The 19,133-nt window shown below is 43.2% G+C and overlaps 1 protein-coding gene across 1 annotated transcript in view; it reads right to left on the minus strand.

Annotated features, from left to right (window-relative positions):
* VWA2 (von Willebrand factor A domain containing 2) overlaps positions 1-4,457 on the minus strand; it is a 128,310-nt gene extending 123,853 nt beyond the window's left edge. The window contains exon 1 of the mRNA XM_077454980.1: positions 4,312-4,457. The gene's annotated coding sequence lies outside the window, so the exon portion shown is untranslated. The remainder of the gene's footprint in view (positions 1-4,311) is intronic.
* Between the last annotated feature and the right edge of the window lie 14,676 nt (positions 4,458-19,133).

Here is a 19,133-nt window from a genome sequence, read left to right on the forward strand (position 1 = left end):
ATCCCAAGAAAAATAACATGTACCAAGTACATGACATGCATTCCATTGCCTTATGGAAACCAAAAGCTGATCACACTAAAATTCACTTCTCAAATATCGCAAACAAATCTTAGAAGTGGCAGTCTAGCCATTTCCTTACTAACCTTAAAGTGTTACCAAAGCTACAACAGTAAAATCAGTCTGTATATGCAGTAAAGCATGCTTGTTATACTCACTGTGGAACCTAAGGGGTTAACCCTGCGCATTGTGTTAAAAGACTGTTTGATCCAATCTTCTCTGATCCTCCCCTTTTTCCATGATCCTCAATCCGTCTCCTGATAGCATAGAGCCTTGGGGGCACTCTCCACATACTCAGTTTAATTTGTATTACTAGAGCCTTTTTTTAATTTAATTTTTTGGGGGAGGGTGCATGTGATCTGCGCTGTCAGACAGCCAGAGGATCAGGGGTCATGCAGCCTAATAGGACAGTCAGTGAAAAATGAAAACTCCTCCTACAAGCTTTAACCAGACATAGATAAATGTCACAAGACTGCTATATACGGCTGATGAGAAAAGGTATTTAGCAGTTTCCATGTTCTGTGGGAGACCAGATATAGTGAATGTAGGCTCCTGGGTTAAGAAAGGCTTTAAACCTGCTCCCAACCCCCTTCTAAACCCTACCTTGTGAAAGAAAGATGTATATACCCTTAACCCTCAGTCTTGACTAAAATGCCATTTTAGTTTTAGTCGTATTTTAGGCATATGTTGGTCGACTAATATCTCCAGTACATTTTAGTCGACTAAAATCTCATACCATTTTATTCAACTAAAATCAAATGGTTTAGGTAAATTGTAATGCACTATTTTATGCATTTCTCTAGAATTTCCAAACACACTGTATACGCCTGGAGAAACGTCTAACATTATTTATGGTATTAAGGTTTGAACATGTACTAGACACAGATTTAGCCATTGTGACATACGTCTTTTGGCTTTCAGCCTTTTGACAAACAGGAGTGCATCTTTAAAATACAAAAACTGCAAAAAAAAAAAAAAAAAACCTGTAAACTACTTGGCTGTAATGCCGTTGCTCATATCACCTCACTATATTACCAACATTAAATATTAAGAAAAGATATAAGAAAAGCCGTTTTCTTATATATATTTTTTGCTTTCAGCAGCTTAGTAGATACCCCCTACTTATTTTTATGCAGTAGTGAAATAGTGCAATACAGTGCCTTGAAAGTGTTCAGACTGCTTGAAATTTTCCACATTTTGTCATGTTACAAGCAAAAATGTAAATGTATTTTATTGGGATTTTCTATATGATAGACCAACACAAAGTGGCACATAATTGTGAAGTGGAAGGAAAATGATGAATGGTTTTAAAATTATTTTACAAATAAATATGTGAAAAGTGTGGCATACATTTGAATTCACCTTTTGCTGCAACTACTGTTGCAAGTCTTTTTGGGGATGTCTCCACCAGCTTTGCACATCTAAAAAGTACAATTTTTGCCCATTCTTCTTTGCAAAATAGCTCAAGTTCTGTCAGATTGGATGGAGAGCATCTGTGAACAGCAATTTTCAAGTCTAGCCACAGATTCTCAATTGGATTTATGTCTGGACCATTCATTACAGCTCTGGCTGTATGTTTAGGGTTGTTGTCCTGCTTAAAGGTGAATCTCTGTCCCAGTCAAGTCTTTTGCAGACTCCAACAGGTTTTCTTCTAAGATTGTCCTGTATTTGGCTCCATCCATCTTCCCATCAACTCTGACCAGTTTTCCTGTTCCCACTGAAGAAAAGCATCCCTACAACATAATGCTGCCACCACCATGTTTCACAGTGGAGATGGTGTGTTCAGGGTGATTCAGGTCTAATCTGACCAGAGCACCTTCTTCCATATGTTTGCTGTGTCCCCCACATGGCTTCTCACAAACTGCAAACAGGACTTCTTATGGCTTTCTCTCAACAATGTCTTCCTTCTTGCCACTCTTTCATAAAGGTCAGATTTGTGGAGTGCACGACTAATAGTTGTCCTGTGGACAGATTCTCCCACCTGAGATGTGGATTTCCGCAGCTCCTCCAGAGTTATCATGGGCCTTTTGGTTGCTTTTCTGATTAATGCTCTTCTTGTTTGGCCTTTGAGTTTAGTTGGACGGCTCTTTCCATTTTCGGATGATGGATTGAACAGTGCTCCGTGAGATCCTCAAAGCTTGGGATATTAAACTTCTCCACAACTTTATCCCTCACCTGTCTGGTGTGTTCCTTGTCCTTGATGATGCCGTTTGTTCACCAATGTTTTCTAACAAACCTCTGAGGGCTTCACAAAACAGCTGTATTAATTCAGAGATTAAATTCACACAGGTGGACTCTACCAATTAGTTGACTACAGAAGGTAATTGATTCCACTAGATTTTAGTTAGGGGTATCAGAGTAATGAGGGCTGAACACAAATACACGCCACACTTTTCAGACACACTGAATAAAAAAGGCACACCACAATTTTCAGATCTTTGTAAAAAAAAATTGAAAACCATTTATCATTTTCCTTCCACTTCACAATTATGTGCGACTTTGTGTTGGGCTATCACATAAAATCCCAATAAGATAAATTTACGTTTTTGGTTGTAACATGACAAAACGTGGAAAATTTCAAGGGATACAAACCCTTTCTGTACATGTTTAAACTTTAATGTGCTATAAATATAAGCTCTGGAAGGAATTGTGCTGCCCATTAAAAAAAAAAAAAAAAAAGGCACAGCATAGTAGTGTTAATTTTGATTTAGTTTTAGTCATAGTCATTGACTAAAATGCCATTTTAGTTTTAGTCGTATTTTACTCAATTAAATTATTTTAATCGACTAAATTAACATTGCGGTCCGGTCACATGATCAGCTGTCAGTGGCGGCTTCAGGATAGGAGAGAGACATTCAACAACGGATGCCCAATAGTAGGTCTATGGGAGATGTCCGCTCCCAGGCTCTGCAGCAGTTGTCGGTGGTGGTCTCTCTTCACTGAAGCCAGCTGCTGTGGAGATCATGTGACTGGACCAGATAGCTCTTAGAAGTAAGCATACACCTTCCTTTTACAGGGTAGATAGAATAAAGCGGGGTGGGAGCAGATTTAAGCTTAAGCCTAGTACACACGATGAGAAATATCAGATGAACGAACATCAGTTTTATTTTGCCTGCTAGTCTCATATCACAAACGAGGGACATACTAAAGGTACTAAAATGGATCCAATCTGTCTTGTATCAATGGTTCAGGTTGGTGATGGTGGTGGTGGTGTAATGGTGTAGGGGATATTTTCTTTGCACGCTTTGGGCCCCTTAGTACCAATTAAGCATAATTTAAATGCCGCAGCCTACCCGAGTATTGTTGCTGACCATGTCCACCCCTTCATGACTACAGTGTACGCATCTTCTGATGGTTCCTTCCAGCAGGATAATGCACCATGTCACAAAGCTCAAATCATTTCGCCACTGGTTTCTTGAACATGACAATGCGGTCATTGTACTCCAATGGCCTCCAGTCACCAGATCTCAAACCAATAGAGCACCTTTGGGATGTGGTGGAATGGGAGATTTGCATCATGGATGTGTAGCCGACAAATCAGCAGCAACTACAATAACACCTTGTTGTATCTATGCCACAAAGAATTAGTAGTTCTGAAGGCAAAAGCGGTCCAACCTGATACTAGCAAGGTGTACCTAATAAATTGGCCTGTGTGTGTACATCAAATAAAAACCCCTCCAAACTAGATATAAAAAAAAAAAAAAAAAAAGTTTTGACTTGACATACCTTTAAAATGCAAGGGTGTGAATAGGGTTCAAGAGAATATTTTTTGGTCATTATGAAGCCAAACTCAAGAATATTGGTACGTGTCCTTCAACTAGCAGGAGGAAAAGTTCAAAGCTAACCTTAGAAAGTATTATTTTACCAAATGAGTAGTTGATGCTTGGAACAGACTGTCAGTCAACAGTAAGTAGATTTAGACATGCTTAGGGCAAACACAGACCCATACTCAGACAAAAAGGTTAAAACATGATTAAAAGGAGGGTAGACTTGATGGACCACTTGGGACTTTTTCTCCTGTCACTCTTCTAGGTTTCTAATCAAATTTTTCTCGAGTGACCCTTAACTGGCTTTGCTTTAATGCAGGTGCATTTTGCTTACTTCTGACTGACACCAATCTAGACAAGCCCAAAGGAAGCAGAACTCTAATAGCTAGCTACACACGTCCTAGAATCCCAGAGGAGTTTGTTGGTTCCAGCTGCTCATATGTTTAATAGATGAAGAGATAAGATACATCCACATTGGGGCACTCACCGGGTACACTGTGGAGGCTCCTCAAGTTCCCACAAGGTGTTTGGTGTGCTCCAGGCTGAGGACAAGACGGACAGTGCAGCACCTGGAGGATTGTCTCTACTCACTGCCGCAGCAAACTTCTGAGTGTGAACACAGGCGGGGAGGGTGGAGAGGGCTGGGAGGGCGCTGACTGAACGGATCAGTTTACACTTGTCAGGTATCTGCCGCACACACAGCTGGGAAGAAAAGAATTTCAAAACTTATTGTCATCGTCCAGACGCAGATAGCTCATTAAACATTACCAGCCGAGATAAATGAAAATTCAAATTCGTACATTCCTTACTTATGTACATGTAAACATGATCAGTGTCCAATCATCTCATCAATATTTATTAAAGTAGATTTAAACTAAAAGCACAACTATTATTATATAGGATTTTATTATAATATATAGGATTTTATTAATATATTATTTAGGATTATTATAATATAGGAATTACAAGATTGTGCAGCTATTAGACTGCTCTGTGCACTGCATAGTATAAACAATTGATTTTGCACTGCGTATTATAAACAACCGATAATAAAAAAAAAAAAAAATGAAAACCGCAGCACCGCTCCAAAAAATTCACCTCCCATTGTTCACAGATCATTAGGTTCAGGCTCCTATAAAAAAAAAAGTGTCGTACTACGTCAAACGCATCCTAAGGCTTTATTTTATACACCATAAAATGGCTACATTCATGTCCCCACCCAAAAAAAAAAATTCCTTAGATTCTTGGAAATTATGGCTGTCCAAATTTAATACATTTTAGATACTTGTATAGCATCATCAATTTACACAGTGCTATGCATATGCATAATACATTCACATCAGTCCCTGTTCCCAAGGAGTTTACAATCTAAGGCCCTTAACTCACATTCATAATATACATACTAAGGCCAGTTTAGACAGGAACCAATTAACCTACTCTTTAGAGTGTTATTAGTGGATATTTAGATTTTCTACTTCCTGTGCTACTCTACCCTTCTGAGCAAGCCCGTTGGGGGTGAAATGCATATAGCAAATGTGGCTCTTTGGCTGGAGACAACCTGTATGTAGCAATTTTATAGTGCATAGAATAAAGCAGTTAACCTTCATGGAGCCGGAAGACAGTCACTCAGGGTAGTACCTGCCAGCTATGAGACACTGCAAGGAAGAATTTTTTTTTTTTTTAACCATAAGCAAAGGCCACCCCCCCCCCCCCAAAAACCCCCCCAAAAAATAAAGAATTAATTTAGAATGAGGGTCGCACTCCATCATAAACTTATCTTAATGCTTTATTCCATATATCATAAAATGGCTACATACATGCCATCTCTCCACCCTAGGAACAACTCTTCCTATATGCATTTCACTCCCCAACGGGCTTGCTCACAAGGATAGAGTAGGTACAGGGAATATTGGGAGGTAGAAAATGTAAATATCCTCTAATCAGGGCAGCCATAATTTCCAAGCATCCACCCCAGCTGCAGCTACTCACTGTCCGTACCCTTTGTTGGGGGTGGCACATTGTAGATATTTGCCAGCACACCACTGATCTTTAGGTTGAGTCCAAACAGTTTATTGCATCATAATCACATCACAAACAAGAGAGTGCAACATTTCGGAGCTGCTCAGGACCCCTTAGTCAGGCATGTGGTGATAAAATGACATTAGCATGTATATGTACGTATGTATATGCGCCTTCGCTTCAGCTGCAAAAACTCACATTCATGTAGGCTCTCCTCAGTGTGTTAGAGACTAGTTTACAGTTTTGCTATTAAGTTTACATACCCTGGAAGAATTTATGATTTCTTGACAATTTTTCAGAGAATGTGAACACCACAAACATTTCTTCCACTCACGGTTAGTATTTGGCTGTAGCCATTTATTATCAATCAACTGTGTTTACTCTTTAATTAATAATCACAACAGAAACTACCTAAATGACTGATCAAAAGTTTACATACCCCAGTTCTTAATACCGTGTATTTCCCCCTTTAACATCAATGACAGCTTGAAGTCTTTTGTGGCATTTGTGGATGAGGCTCTTTATCTTCTCAGGTGGTTAAGATGCCCATTCCTCTTGGCAAAGAGCCACCAGTTCCTGTAAATTCTTGGGCAGTTGCATGAACTGTACGTTAGAGATTTCCCCACAGTGAGGTCAGGAGACTGAGATGGCCACTCCAGAACCTTCACTTTATTTTGCTGTAGCCAATGACAGGTCGACTTGTGTTTTGGGTTACTGTCACGTTGGAATGTCCAAGTACATCCCATGTGCAGCTTCCTGGCTGAATGCATATGTTCCTCCAGTATTTTTTGACAACATACTGCATTCATCTTGCCAACAATTTTGACCAAAATTCCTGTGCCTTTGTAGCTCTCACATCCCCAAAACATCAGGGATCCACCTCCGTACCTTTCATCATAGGCCTTGTTTACGCCTCTCCAAATGTAGCATTTGTGGTTGTAGCCAAAGGGCTCAATTTTGGTCTCATCACTCCAAATTACTTTGTGCAAGAAGGTTTGAGGCTTGTCTCTGTGCTGTTTGACGTATTGTAGGCGGGATACTTTGTGGCATTTGCGTAGTAACGGCTTTCTTCTGGTGACTCGACCATGCAGCCCATCTTTCTTCAAGTGCCTCCTTATTGTGCATCTTGAAACAGCCACACCACATTTTCAGAGTCCTGTATTTCACCTGAAGTTATTTGTGGGTTTTTCTTTGCATCCAGAACAATTTTCCAGGCAGTTGTGGCTGAAATTTTAGTTGGCCTACCTGACTGTGGTTTGGAACCCCTAATTTTCCACTTCTTGATTAGAGTTTGAACACTGCTGATTGCCATTCTAAATTCCTTGGATATCTTTGTATATACCTTTAATGTTTTATACAGTTCAACTACATTTTCCCCGCAGATCCTTTGACAATTCTTTTGCTTTCCCCATGACTCAGAAACCAAAAACATCAGTGCCGCACTGGATAAAAGATGCAAGGGTCTGTCAGAAGTCCAGCAACTCCTTGACATTTTATACACACACACTAGTTACAAGCAAACAGATCACAGGTGAGGATGGACACCTTTAATAGCCATTAAAATGCCTTTGTGTCAACTTGTGTGCATGTTATCAGGCCAAAAACACCAGGGTATGTAAACCTTTGATCAGGGTCATTTGGGTAGTTCATGTTGCCATTATGATTTAAAAAAAAAAAAAAGAGTAAACAGTTGTTTGATGATAAATGGCTTTGGCCAAACACTAACCATGAGTGAAAAACAAACAGGTTTTTGTGTTATTCATATTCTCTGAAAAATGTCCAAAACACCATAAATTCTGCCAGAGTATGTAAACGTATGAGCACAACTGTATTCACATATTTGATTTGTACATTCATGCTGTACTTCCAGGCTGCTATGGATGTGGACACTGCAGATCTCAGCGCTGTGGCTGGGTCTGTTGCCCTCTCCTGCTAGTCAATAAAGCAAAGCCTGAGGCCATAAGCTCTGTGAATTGCTGGGAGAAAAGGAGGCCAGAGACACAACCATAGCACTGGGGTCTATGAGACCTGCAGTGTTTATATCCGTGGCAGTACAGAAGTACAGCAGGAACTGTACTAATCAGACATGTAAAAGGAACTAGTTGTTATGAGCCTGAATAAATGGAAGTTTGCAGCTGAGGCTAAAGCTGGCCATACATAGATATTATTGTATCCCTTTGTTGCTGAATTGGCAAGCATTTAAACTGTGGATGGCAATGTTGACATCACCCAGCTTGATAAATTTCAACGGAGCCGGTTTAGCCGAACAGTGCCTGTAGCCTGTCAAATGCAGGCAATGTTTGGATAGGTGCCCACGGCCGTTAAGCCAGCCATAAATGGTTCAGCTTGCGACCGGTTCAGCAGGAACTGGCCGTGACTCGATCCATGTATGGGCAGGCTAATTACACCCAAGTCGATCCATCCATCGATTTGGGTGTAACCAGCATGTCAAATTTCTAGCATATGATGATTATCAGGCGTTCTAGCCACTAGCAATAATCTGTGTTCTTCTGGCAGGAACCACTCTGCCCCCACCATGCCTGTGAGAACACAATTGCTCCGCAGGAGGGATTCCCCCATCAACACCGACTGTGTTAAGGAAATCGAGAGATTTTCCTTCATGCAAAGAAAGAAAGAGGGGGGGGTGGCTGGTCCATTTGTGTCATTTAGCATGGATGGAGGAATCTTTCAAAAAATAGTGCGTGTATTCATCTTTCTTGTACAGGTTAGTCAACGTAGGTGTTAGGCGGGGGGGTTTAAGACTAGTAGGGTTGAGGCTGGAGTCATTCTTTCAATAAAAACATCAGTGCATGTACAGGACCTTTGCAGGGGTTGTAGCAGGAAAGAAAAAATACATAGAAAGGGAACATGAGGAGAGTGTGGGGGTGGGTGGGGTTGGGGATGGGGTGACATTTGGATTTCTGTATCCATTTTCTTCCTATTGCAAATAATGGGTTAGGCTGACAAAACGGCATCTATTAGCAAAATCTTGTTACAAGTTGGTGAAGCCTATTCACAAAAAGATTTAACAGGATTCTTTTCAGCTTTGTCACAACCAATGGTTAAAAAAAAAAAAACCTTTATAGACAGGCCCAATGAGTTACCTGTCAGATTTGAAGGCTCACGGGTTGATCCAATGCAGACTAAAACTCCATTTAAGCAAGGAAAATTTCCTGCAGCCACAATCATAAAAGCAGAGGCAAAAGGATAATAGGAGGATGTGGTTTGAAAAAGCAGAGTTCCTACTCACCTTCTGAGGTTTTAAAATATTACAAATTCCTCTGTGGAAAACCCAGTGAAACATTCTGACCTCAGGGCCCAGATACATTCCAGGAGCCCCTATCATTCTGAACACTCTGGATACAGGTCTATGGTGGAACTGTGCAGATATATCAGAATCTATAGTCCGATTTCCATCTAAAGCCATTGCCCTAGGAGCAAAACACGAAGAAAAGCCCTGTAAATGTTGCTAGGCTTATTAGGCTAAAGCCTCGTACACACGGTACGATTGTTGGCAGGGGGTTGTCTGTTGACAGACTGTTGTCCTAAAATCTTACTGTTAGTACGCTCCTTTTGACAATCGTCCAATTTCCCACCAACAAATGTTGGATGACAGGCTAGTAAACGTTTCGGTGGACATTGGTTTGACGCCAGATTTTTGTATGGTCGGTACACAAATCTGTCACACACAATTCAAAAGAACAAAAACATGCTCGTAATCAATGCTCACCAAACATGAAATTAGCAGAAGGGGCTTAAAGGGTGGCGCTCAAAAGCTGGAATTCCTTGTAGTACGTCACTACGTTCACGTTTGTGACACAATTGTGTACCGTTAGTATGCAAGACAAGATCCTGGCACACGCCCTTTTCACAAAAAATCTGACACTCGGTTGGCCAACAATTGTACTGTGTGTACGAGGCTTAAAAACCAGTGATAAGTCATATGAAAAGAAGGATTTTACAGGTAAGCCGTTTTAAAAATACTATTTTCTTATTGTATATCACGGGACACAGAGCCACTAGAGGACTTATACTGCAGCCTGCAGTAAACTGCACCCAAAGGCAATATCCTCATGACCTTTTACATCTAATTGATAGAACTTGGTGAATGTATGGACTGAAGACTAAGTTAAGTTGCGGCCTTCCAGATTTGAGCCATGGAGGCTTAGCGATGTGCTGACCAGGAAGCACTAACAGCCCTGGTGGAATGCGCTTTAATATGAAAAGGTGTAATTTTACTCTTTAACCAGTTGCTGACCGCCGCACGACGATGTACGTCGACAGAATGGCACGGGCAGGCATATGGGCGTACCTGTACGTCCCTGCCTTCCCGCGCGTGGGGGCCCGATCGGGCCCCCCCCCGGTGCCAGCGGCAGTCGGAATCCGTTCAGGAGCGATCCGGGATGAGGGGGCGGCCATTCGTTCATGGCCACCCCCTAGCGATCGCTCCTGACGAATGGAAGTGCAGCGTGACATCACTTCCTCTCCTGTAATGTAAACACAGGCAGAGGAAGTGATGTAATCTCTCCTCCGTATCGGTATTTTTCGTTCCGGCACCGAGGAGAGAGGATCGGTGAGTTGCACCAACACTACACAATACAGTAGAACATGCCAGGCACACTCTCACCCCCCCCCCCTTCACACCCCAAATCACCCCTGCACCCCCAGTCACAGTGACACCAATGTCATTTTTTTTTTGCATTGGTGTCATTTGTGACTGTAATAACTGTTAGGGCAGTTAGGGTTAGCCCCCTTTAGTTCTAGGGTACCTCCCTAACCCCCCCAATAAAGGTTTAACCCCGTGATCACCCCCATCGCCAGTGTCACTAAGGCTGGGTTCACATTGCAGCGGTTTATGAGAACGGATGTGATTCGCACCGCACTGCAGTGCAAATCACATCCGATCTCTGTGCGATTCGAGTTTAGCCATACAGATAGTATGGCTGAATTCGCATCGCACCCGCCGCACACTCGCACGGGACCCTTTTTTTGGTCCGCAGCAGAATCGGGTGTTCACACCATGCGATCCGATTCCTGTCCGAGTTTGCAGATCGCACTGCGATATGCGAACTGATCTGGGGGTGTCATTAACATTTCACTGACACTCCCAGCAGTTCGCATAGGGCAGTGTGATGCGGGAACCCGCCGCGGATTCGTGGCGTTCCCGCATTGCTCCAGTGTGAACCCAGCCTAATAAGCGATCGTTTTTCTGATCGCTGTATTAGTGTCACAGGTGACGCTAGTTAGGCAGGTAGGTATTTAGGTTTGCCGCAGCTTTTTATAGCGCCAGGGACCCCCATATAATACCGCATAAAGCCCCCTGATTGCCCCCTAGTTAACCCTTTCACCAGTGATCACCATATAACTGTTACAGGTGACGCTGGTTGGTTAGTTATTTTTTTATAGTTTCAGGGCACCCGCCATTTATTACCTAATAAAGGTTTAACCCCCTGATCACCCGGCGGGTGATACAAGTTTGAGGGTCAGATAAGGTCTGCGTCGCCCCAGGCAGCGCCAGGTTAGTGCCAGTACCGCTAACACCCACGCACAAAGCATACACCTCCCTTAGTAATATAGTATCTGATCAGATCTATATTAGCGTCGCCAGCAGTTTAGGTTTACCAAAACGCATTGTTAGCGGGATCAGCCCAGATACCTGCTAGCACCTGCGTTTAGCCCCTCCGCCAAGCCCAGCCCAGCCCACCCAAGTGCAGTATCGATCGATCACTGTCACTTACAAAACACAACACACATAACTGCAGCGTTCGCAGAGTCAGGCCTGATCCCTGCGATCGCTAACAGTTTTTTTTTGTAGCGTTTTGATACAGTCGCTGACAGCCTAGGTGCTTTTTTACCTGCGAGTCTCACTAGTGTACCCCTAAATTTAGGGGTGTCTACTTTCCAAAATGGGGTCATTGGAGGGGGGGGGGGGGGGGGGGTTTTGTGCCATCTTGGCATTTTATGGCCTTCAAAACTGCGATAGGTAGTGAGGAGTAAAATCAAAAATTTACACCCTTAGAAATCCTGAAGGCAGTGCTTGGTTTTCGGGGCCACGTACGCGGCTAGGCTCCCAAAAAGTCCCACATATGTGGTATCCCCGTACTCAGGAGAAGCAGCAGAATTTATTTTGGGGTGTCATTTCACATATGCCCATAGCATGTGTGAGCAATATACCATTTAGTGACAACTTTGTGGAAAAAAAAAAAAAAAAAAGTTTGTAATGTTCCCGCAACTTGTGGCAAACTATAAAATATTCCATGGACTCAACATGCCTCTCAGCAAATAGCTTGGGGTGTCTACTTTCTAAAATGGGGTCATTTGTGGGGGTTTTGTGCCATCTTGGCATTTTATGGCCTTCAAAACTGTGATAGCTAGTGAGGAGTGAAATTACAAATGTATGCCCTTAGAAATCCTGAAGGCGGTGCTTGGTTTTCGGGGCCCCGTACGCGGCTAGGCTTCCAAAAAGTCGACCACATGTGGTATCCCCGTACTCAGGAGAAGCAGCAGAATGTATTTTGGGGTACAATTCCACATATAACCATGGCATGTATGAGCAATATATCATTTAGTGACAACTTTGTGAAAAAAAAAAAAAATATATATTTTTTTTTCATTATTTAATCGCTTGAGGCAAAAAAATAAAATATTCAATGGGCTCAACATGCCTCTTATCAATTTCCTTAGGGTGTCTACTTTCCAAAATGGGGTCATGTGGGGGGGTTTTGTACTGCCCTGCCATTTTAGCACCTCAAGAATTGAGATAGGCAGTCAAACTAAAAGCTGCGTAAATTCCAGAAAACGTATCTTAGTTTGTAGATGTGACAACTTTTGCGCAAACCAATAAATATACAGTTATTGACTTTTTTTTTACCAAAGACATGTGGCTGAATACATTTTGGCCTAAATGTATGACTAAAATTGAGTTTATTGGATTTTTCTAATAACAAAAAAGTAGAAAATATCATTTTTTTTCAAAATTTGCGGTCTTTTTACGTTTATATCGCAAAAAATAAAAATCGCAGAGTCAGTCAAATACCTTTAAAACAAAGCTCTATTTGTGGGGAAAAAAAAGGACGCAAATTTTGTTTGGGTACAACATTGCATGACCGCGCAATTACCAGTTAAAGCAGCGCAGTGCCAAATCGTAAAAAGACCTCTGGTCATTGACCAGCAAAATGGTCCGGTCTGAAAGTGGTTAAACAATAAGCTTGAACAATCACTTGACAAATCCATTTAGAAATAGTAGACCCCCCACCAATCAGTTGGAGCGTCATGACGAGCTGACGACGTGACCTCTGACCAGGGAGGAGGAGACGGCATGTGCTTGCGGAAGCCCGAGAGCGATGGATCACGAGGGTTCGGCGGCATCGGAGCGTGAGAGGCTCCGAGCAGGACACGGACCGAACGGCGAAATCACTATCAGCACCATCGGATGAGACGCAGGGGCTGACTCTGCGATCCGGGAGAGAAAAAAAAAAATGATCGGTTATTCGCCGGAGCGGTGAGGTGGTTGCTGGCTCGTATGCCCCCCCTTCCTCCCCCTCCCCCCTCTTTCTATCTGCCTGTATGCTATAGATGCTGAGTTAAAGTTCGTTTGTAGACCAAGGAACAAGAGAGGAAAGCTAGACCTGGTTATGATAAGATCTTCTCCTGGATTGAAGAGCGGAACTATAAGGTATGAGCAAAACTAAGGGGATCTGAGAGACCCGCTGGTTGAAAGTTGGGGACTACTGCTTAAAATTGGAAGGACTGGTAAGAGTTTTCTGACATCTTTAAATCTGTGAAGGAAACTGTGTGGAGCAGCCCCCTTAAAGGAGAAGCACGAGGTGTATAGGTCCTTGCTTATTTTTTGTGCGTTTTCCCCTATGTGTACAACTGCTTGGAAAATATGAATAATACCTGATTATACGTATGTGGAAGAATACTATGCGACATTCACAAGTCAAATGGCGGAACCGCTTAGTGGCAATCTTACCCCCTACTAGGAGGATTGAGAGTACATATGGTTCACATAAAACCCTATTAAACGGAACGTGGTTTGAGGAGAAGGAGGAATAGGGGAGTTAGGGAGAACCGCTCTGAAAAACAGGAGAATTTAAAAGAGGTCCAGTGGAAGGTTGGTGCTAGTAACCTGATAAAATTTTAAAGGTCTGCAATTAAGCCCACTGTCCTGGATCCTCCTGTAGAAGCATGGAATAAAGGGCAGAGGAAAGGAATTTGTATCCTTAAAGAGTTGATTATAAGTTTAAGGGCTCTCTAAAGAATTGGATACCCAATAACTCTACATGAGCTAATACATAAAAATAACTCTGTCTGGACAAGTAATTTTAAGTATCAGGGAATAAATGCCTAAACACCCAAAAGTTAAAGTATTAACAGAAGGTGAATCTACAAGTGGACTGTCTTGCATGCAAACAAACCCGGTGGCCCAGTAATAGGAGATCAGAGGGGGAAATTGGAAGAACCCGGATAGTGTTCCATTAATAATTTAATAAAAAATAAAAAAATAAAATAAACTCAGGGGGAAACAGTAGAAGTAAGGAAAACGGCCCCTTGGCCTAAGAAGGGGATAGACGTCCATTAGTAGAGGAAACTGGGGAAGCGAATAAGAAAAGGAAAGGATGTTACAATGAGTAAACCTACAAGTAAAACAAAGGGAGGCCCCTTGAAAACCCCAAAGGATAGAGGGAACGATAGTTCAATAAGACAGTTCATGACACAAGGCTTGAGTCCCAGAGACCAGGAAGGAACCAGACACCAACACCCCAAGACCGTGAGGAGAAAGGGACGAGAAGATAAATCCGGGGAGACCCCAGATCAGTCCTTAGAAGAATTAGGTAATGGTAGTGATACAGAAATAAGTAAATTAGGGGAAGGAAGAACGGAGGACCAATTACCAACAAAAGGCGATTTGATGGAAATGCTCTCACGAATGGAAAAGTCTATTAAAGCAGATATTAATCTGCTACGGGTCGACTTGGGTCATCTGTTAACAAGAGTAGAGGCCACGGAGGAAAGATTAGAGAACCAGGCCCAGGAGGTCATAAAGTTGAAAGAAATGGTTAAACTTTCCCAGCAAAATCAGAGGGGATTATTATATAGATTAGAAGACCAAGAAAATCGTAATAGACGGAAAAATATGCAAATTCGATCAGTACCAGAATCTAGAGGGGAAGACTTAACCACTTTCAGACCGGACCATTTTGCTGGTAAATGACCAGAGGTCTTTTTACACTTTGGCACTGCGCTGCTTTAACTGGTAATTGCGCGGTCATGCAATGTTGTACCCAAACAAAATTTGCGTCCTTTTCTTCCCACAAATAGAGCTTTCTTTTGATGGTATTTGATTGCCTCTGCGATTTTTATTTTTTGCGATATAAACGTAAAAAGACCGCAAATTTTGAAAAAAAATGATATTTTCTACTTTTTGTTATTAGAAAAATCCAATAAACTCAATTTTAGTCATACATTTAGGCCAAAATGTATTCAGCCACATGTCTTTGGTAAAAAAAAGTCAATAATTGTATATTTATTGGTTTGCGCAAAAGTTGTCACATCTACAAACTAAGGTACGTTTTCTGGAATTTACGCAGCTTTTAGTTTACGACTGCCTATCTCATTTCTTGAGGTGCTAAAATGGCAGGGCAGTACAAAACCCCCCCAAATGACCCCATTTTGGAAAGTAGACCCCCTAAGGAAATTGATAAGAGGCATGTTGAGCCCATTGAATATTTTATTTTTTTGCCTCAAGCGATTGAATAATGACAAAAAAAAAAATATTTTTTTTTTTTTACACAAAGTTGTCACTAAATGATATATTGCTCACACATGCTATGGGCGTATGTGAAATGACACCCCAAAATAAATTCTGCTGCTTCTCCTGAGTATGGGGATACCACATATGTGGGACTTTTTGGGAGCCTAGCCGCGTACGGGGCCCCGAAAACCAAGCACCGCCTTCAGGCTTTCTAAGGGCGTAAATTTTTGAGTTCACTTCTCACTACCTATTACAGTTTTGAAGGCCATAAAATGCCAAGATGGCACAAAACCCCCACAAATGACCCCATTTTAGAAAGTAGACACCCCAAGCTATTTGCTGAGAGGCATGTTGAGTTCATGGAATATTTTATATTTTGCCACAAGTTGCGGGAAAATTACAAACTTTTTTTTTTTTTTTTAACAAAGTTGTCACTAAATGATATATTGCTCATGCATGCCATGGGCATATGTGAAATGACACCCCAAAATAAATTCTGCTGCTTCTCCTGAGTACGGGGATACCACATATGTGGGACTTTTTGGGAGCCTAGCCGCGTACGGGGCCCCGAAAACCAAGCACCGCCTTCAGGCTTTCTAAGGGCGTAATTTTTTGATTTCACTCCTCACTACCTATTACAGTTTTGAAGGCCATAAAATGCCAAGATGGCACAAAACCCCCACAAATGACCCCATTTTAGAAAGTAGACACCCCAAGCTATTTGCTGAGAGGCATGTTGAGTCCATGGAATATTTTATATTTTGCCACAAGTTGCGGGAAAATTACAAACTTTTTTTTTTTTTTTTTTTTTTCACAAAGTTGTCACTAAATGATATATTGCTCACGCATGCCATGGGCATATGTGAAATGACACCCCAAAATAAATTCTGCTGCTTCTCCTGAGTATGGGGATACCACATATGTGGGACTTTTTGGGAGCCTAGCCGCGTACGGGGCCCCGAAAACCAAGCACCGCCTTCAGGCTTTCTAAGGGCGTTACAGTTTTGAAGGCCATAAAATGCCAAGATGGCACAAACCCCCCCCAAATGACCCCATTTTGGAAAGTAGACACCCCTAAATTTAGGGGTACACTAGTGAGACTAGGTAATAAATGGCGGGTGCCCTGAAACTATAAAAAAATAACTAACCAACCAGCGTCACCTGTAACAGTTATATGGTGATCACTGGTGAAAGGGTTAACTAGGGGGCAATTAGGGGGCTTTATGCGGTAGTATATGGGGGTCCCTGGCGCTATAAAAAGCTGCAGCGAACCTAAATACCTACCTGCCTAACTAGCGTCACCTGTGACACTAATACGGCGATCAGAAAAACGATCGCTTATTAGGCTGGGTTCACACTGGAGCGATGCGGGAACGCCACGAATGCGCGGCGGGTTCCCGCATCGCATGCCTCCCGGCGGCAGTTCACACTGCCCTATGCGAACTGCTGGGAGTGTCAGTGAAATGTTACTGACACCCCCAGATCAGTTCGCATATCGCAGTGCGATCTGCAAACTCGGATCGCATGGTGTGAACACCCATGCGATCCGATTCTGCTGCGGGCCAAAAAAAGGGTCCCGTGCGAATTTGCGGCGGGTGCGGCGAATGGCTGAACTCGAATCGCACAGAGATCGGATGTGATTTGCACTGCAGTGCGGTGCGAATCACATCCGTTCTCATAAACCGCTGCAATGTGAACCCAGCCTTAGTGACACTGGCGACGGGGGGTGATCACGGGGTTAAACCTTTATTGGGGGGGTTAGGGGGGTACCTTAGAACTAAAGGGGGCTAACCCTAACTGCCCTAACAGTTATTAGTCACAAATGACACCCGCCGGGTGATCAGGGGGTTAAACCTTTATTAGGTAATAAATGGCGGGTGCCCTGAAACTATAAAAAAATAACTAACCAACCAGCGTCACCTGTAACAGTTATATGGTGATCACTGGTGAAAGGGTTAACTAGGGGGCAATCAGGGGGCTTTATGCGGTAGTATATGGGGGTCCCTGGCGCTATAAAAAGCTGCGGCGAACCTAAATACCTACCTGCCTAACTAGCGTCACCTGTGACACTAATACGGCGATCAGAAAAATGATCGCTTATTAGGCTGGGTTCACACTGGAGCGATGCGGAAACGCCGCGAATCCGCGGCGGGTTCCCGCATCGCATGCCTCCCGGCGGCAGTTCACACTGCCCTATGCGAACTGCTGGGAGTGTCAGTGAAATGTTACTGACACCCCCAGATCAGTTCGCATATCGCAGTGCGATCTGCAAACTCGGATCGCATGGTGTGAACACCCATGCGATCCGATTCTGCTGCGGGCCAAAAAAAGGGTCCCGTGCGAATTTGCGGCGGGTGCGGCGAATGGCTGAACTCGAATCGCACAGAGATCGGATGTGATTTGCACTGCAGTGCGGTGCGAATCACATTCGTTCTCATAAACCGCTGCAATGTGAACCCAGCCTTAGTGACACTGGCGACGGGGGTGATCACGGGGTTAAACCTTTAATGGGGGGGTTAGGGGGGTACATTAGAACTAAAGGGGGCTAACTCTAACTGCCCTAACAGTTATTACAGTCACAAATGACACCAATGCAAAAAAAAAAAAAAAAAAAAATGACATTGGTGTCACTGTGACTGGGGGGCAGGGGTAATTGGGGGGGTGATCGGGGGGTAAAGGGGGGGTGTGAGTGTGCCTGGCATGTTCTACTGTGTGTGTGAGTGTTGGTGCAACTTACTGATCCGCTCTCCTGCGTGTCGGAACGAAAAATACCGACACGGAGGAGAGAATACATCACTTCCTCTCCTGTGTTTACATTACAGGAGAGGAAGTGATGTCACCGGGGATTTCTATTCGTCGGGAGCGATCGCGAGGGGGTGGCCATGAATGAATGGCCGTCCCCTCGTCCGGGATCGCTCCCGTACGAATACCGACCGCCGCAGGCACCGGGCGGGGGCCCGATCGGGCCCCCGACCCGCGGGAGGCAAGGGACGTACATGTATGTCCTTATGCCTGCCCATGCCATTGTACCGACGTACATCGGCGTGCGGCGGTCGGCAACTGGTTAAACAAAATCATTAAAATAATATTTGGCCCATTTTTGGAGAAAGAAAAGGAGGAATTTCCAGCAATTGAGAGAGTACATCGGATCGGTCAATGGAGAAATAACGGTGCGAGTAGACCCCGGGATATTATCGTGAGATTTAGGTTTTATAAGGATAAAGAAGATATTGGGGTGAAGTTGAGGAGAGGGGCGGCTCCCCTATATATGGACACAGAGCTACAAATATTCACGGATTTGGCCCCCGAGACGTTGACCAGGAGAAGATTATTAAAACCATTGTTGGAAGAAATGAAGAAGAAAAATATTAAATATAACTGGGGTTTCCCCGCATGCCTAATTGGTTCTGGGGACGGTGTATCAGCGAGATTGAGATTCCCAGAGGAACTAGAGGATTTCTGTAAAAAATTGGATTTGCGGGTTCCAGATCTTCCGAGATGGGGAGACGGGGAGGGGATGGGGTAATGGGGGG

Source organism: Lithobates pipiens, unplaced genomic scaffold (assembly GCF_037356315.1).
Source record: "Lithobates pipiens isolate NorthernLeopardFrog02 unplaced genomic scaffold, aLitPip1_a1.2 Scaffold_25, whole genome shotgun sequence".
In the NCBI taxonomy this organism is placed as follows: Eukaryota; Metazoa; Chordata; class Amphibia; order Anura; family Ranidae; genus Lithobates; species Lithobates pipiens.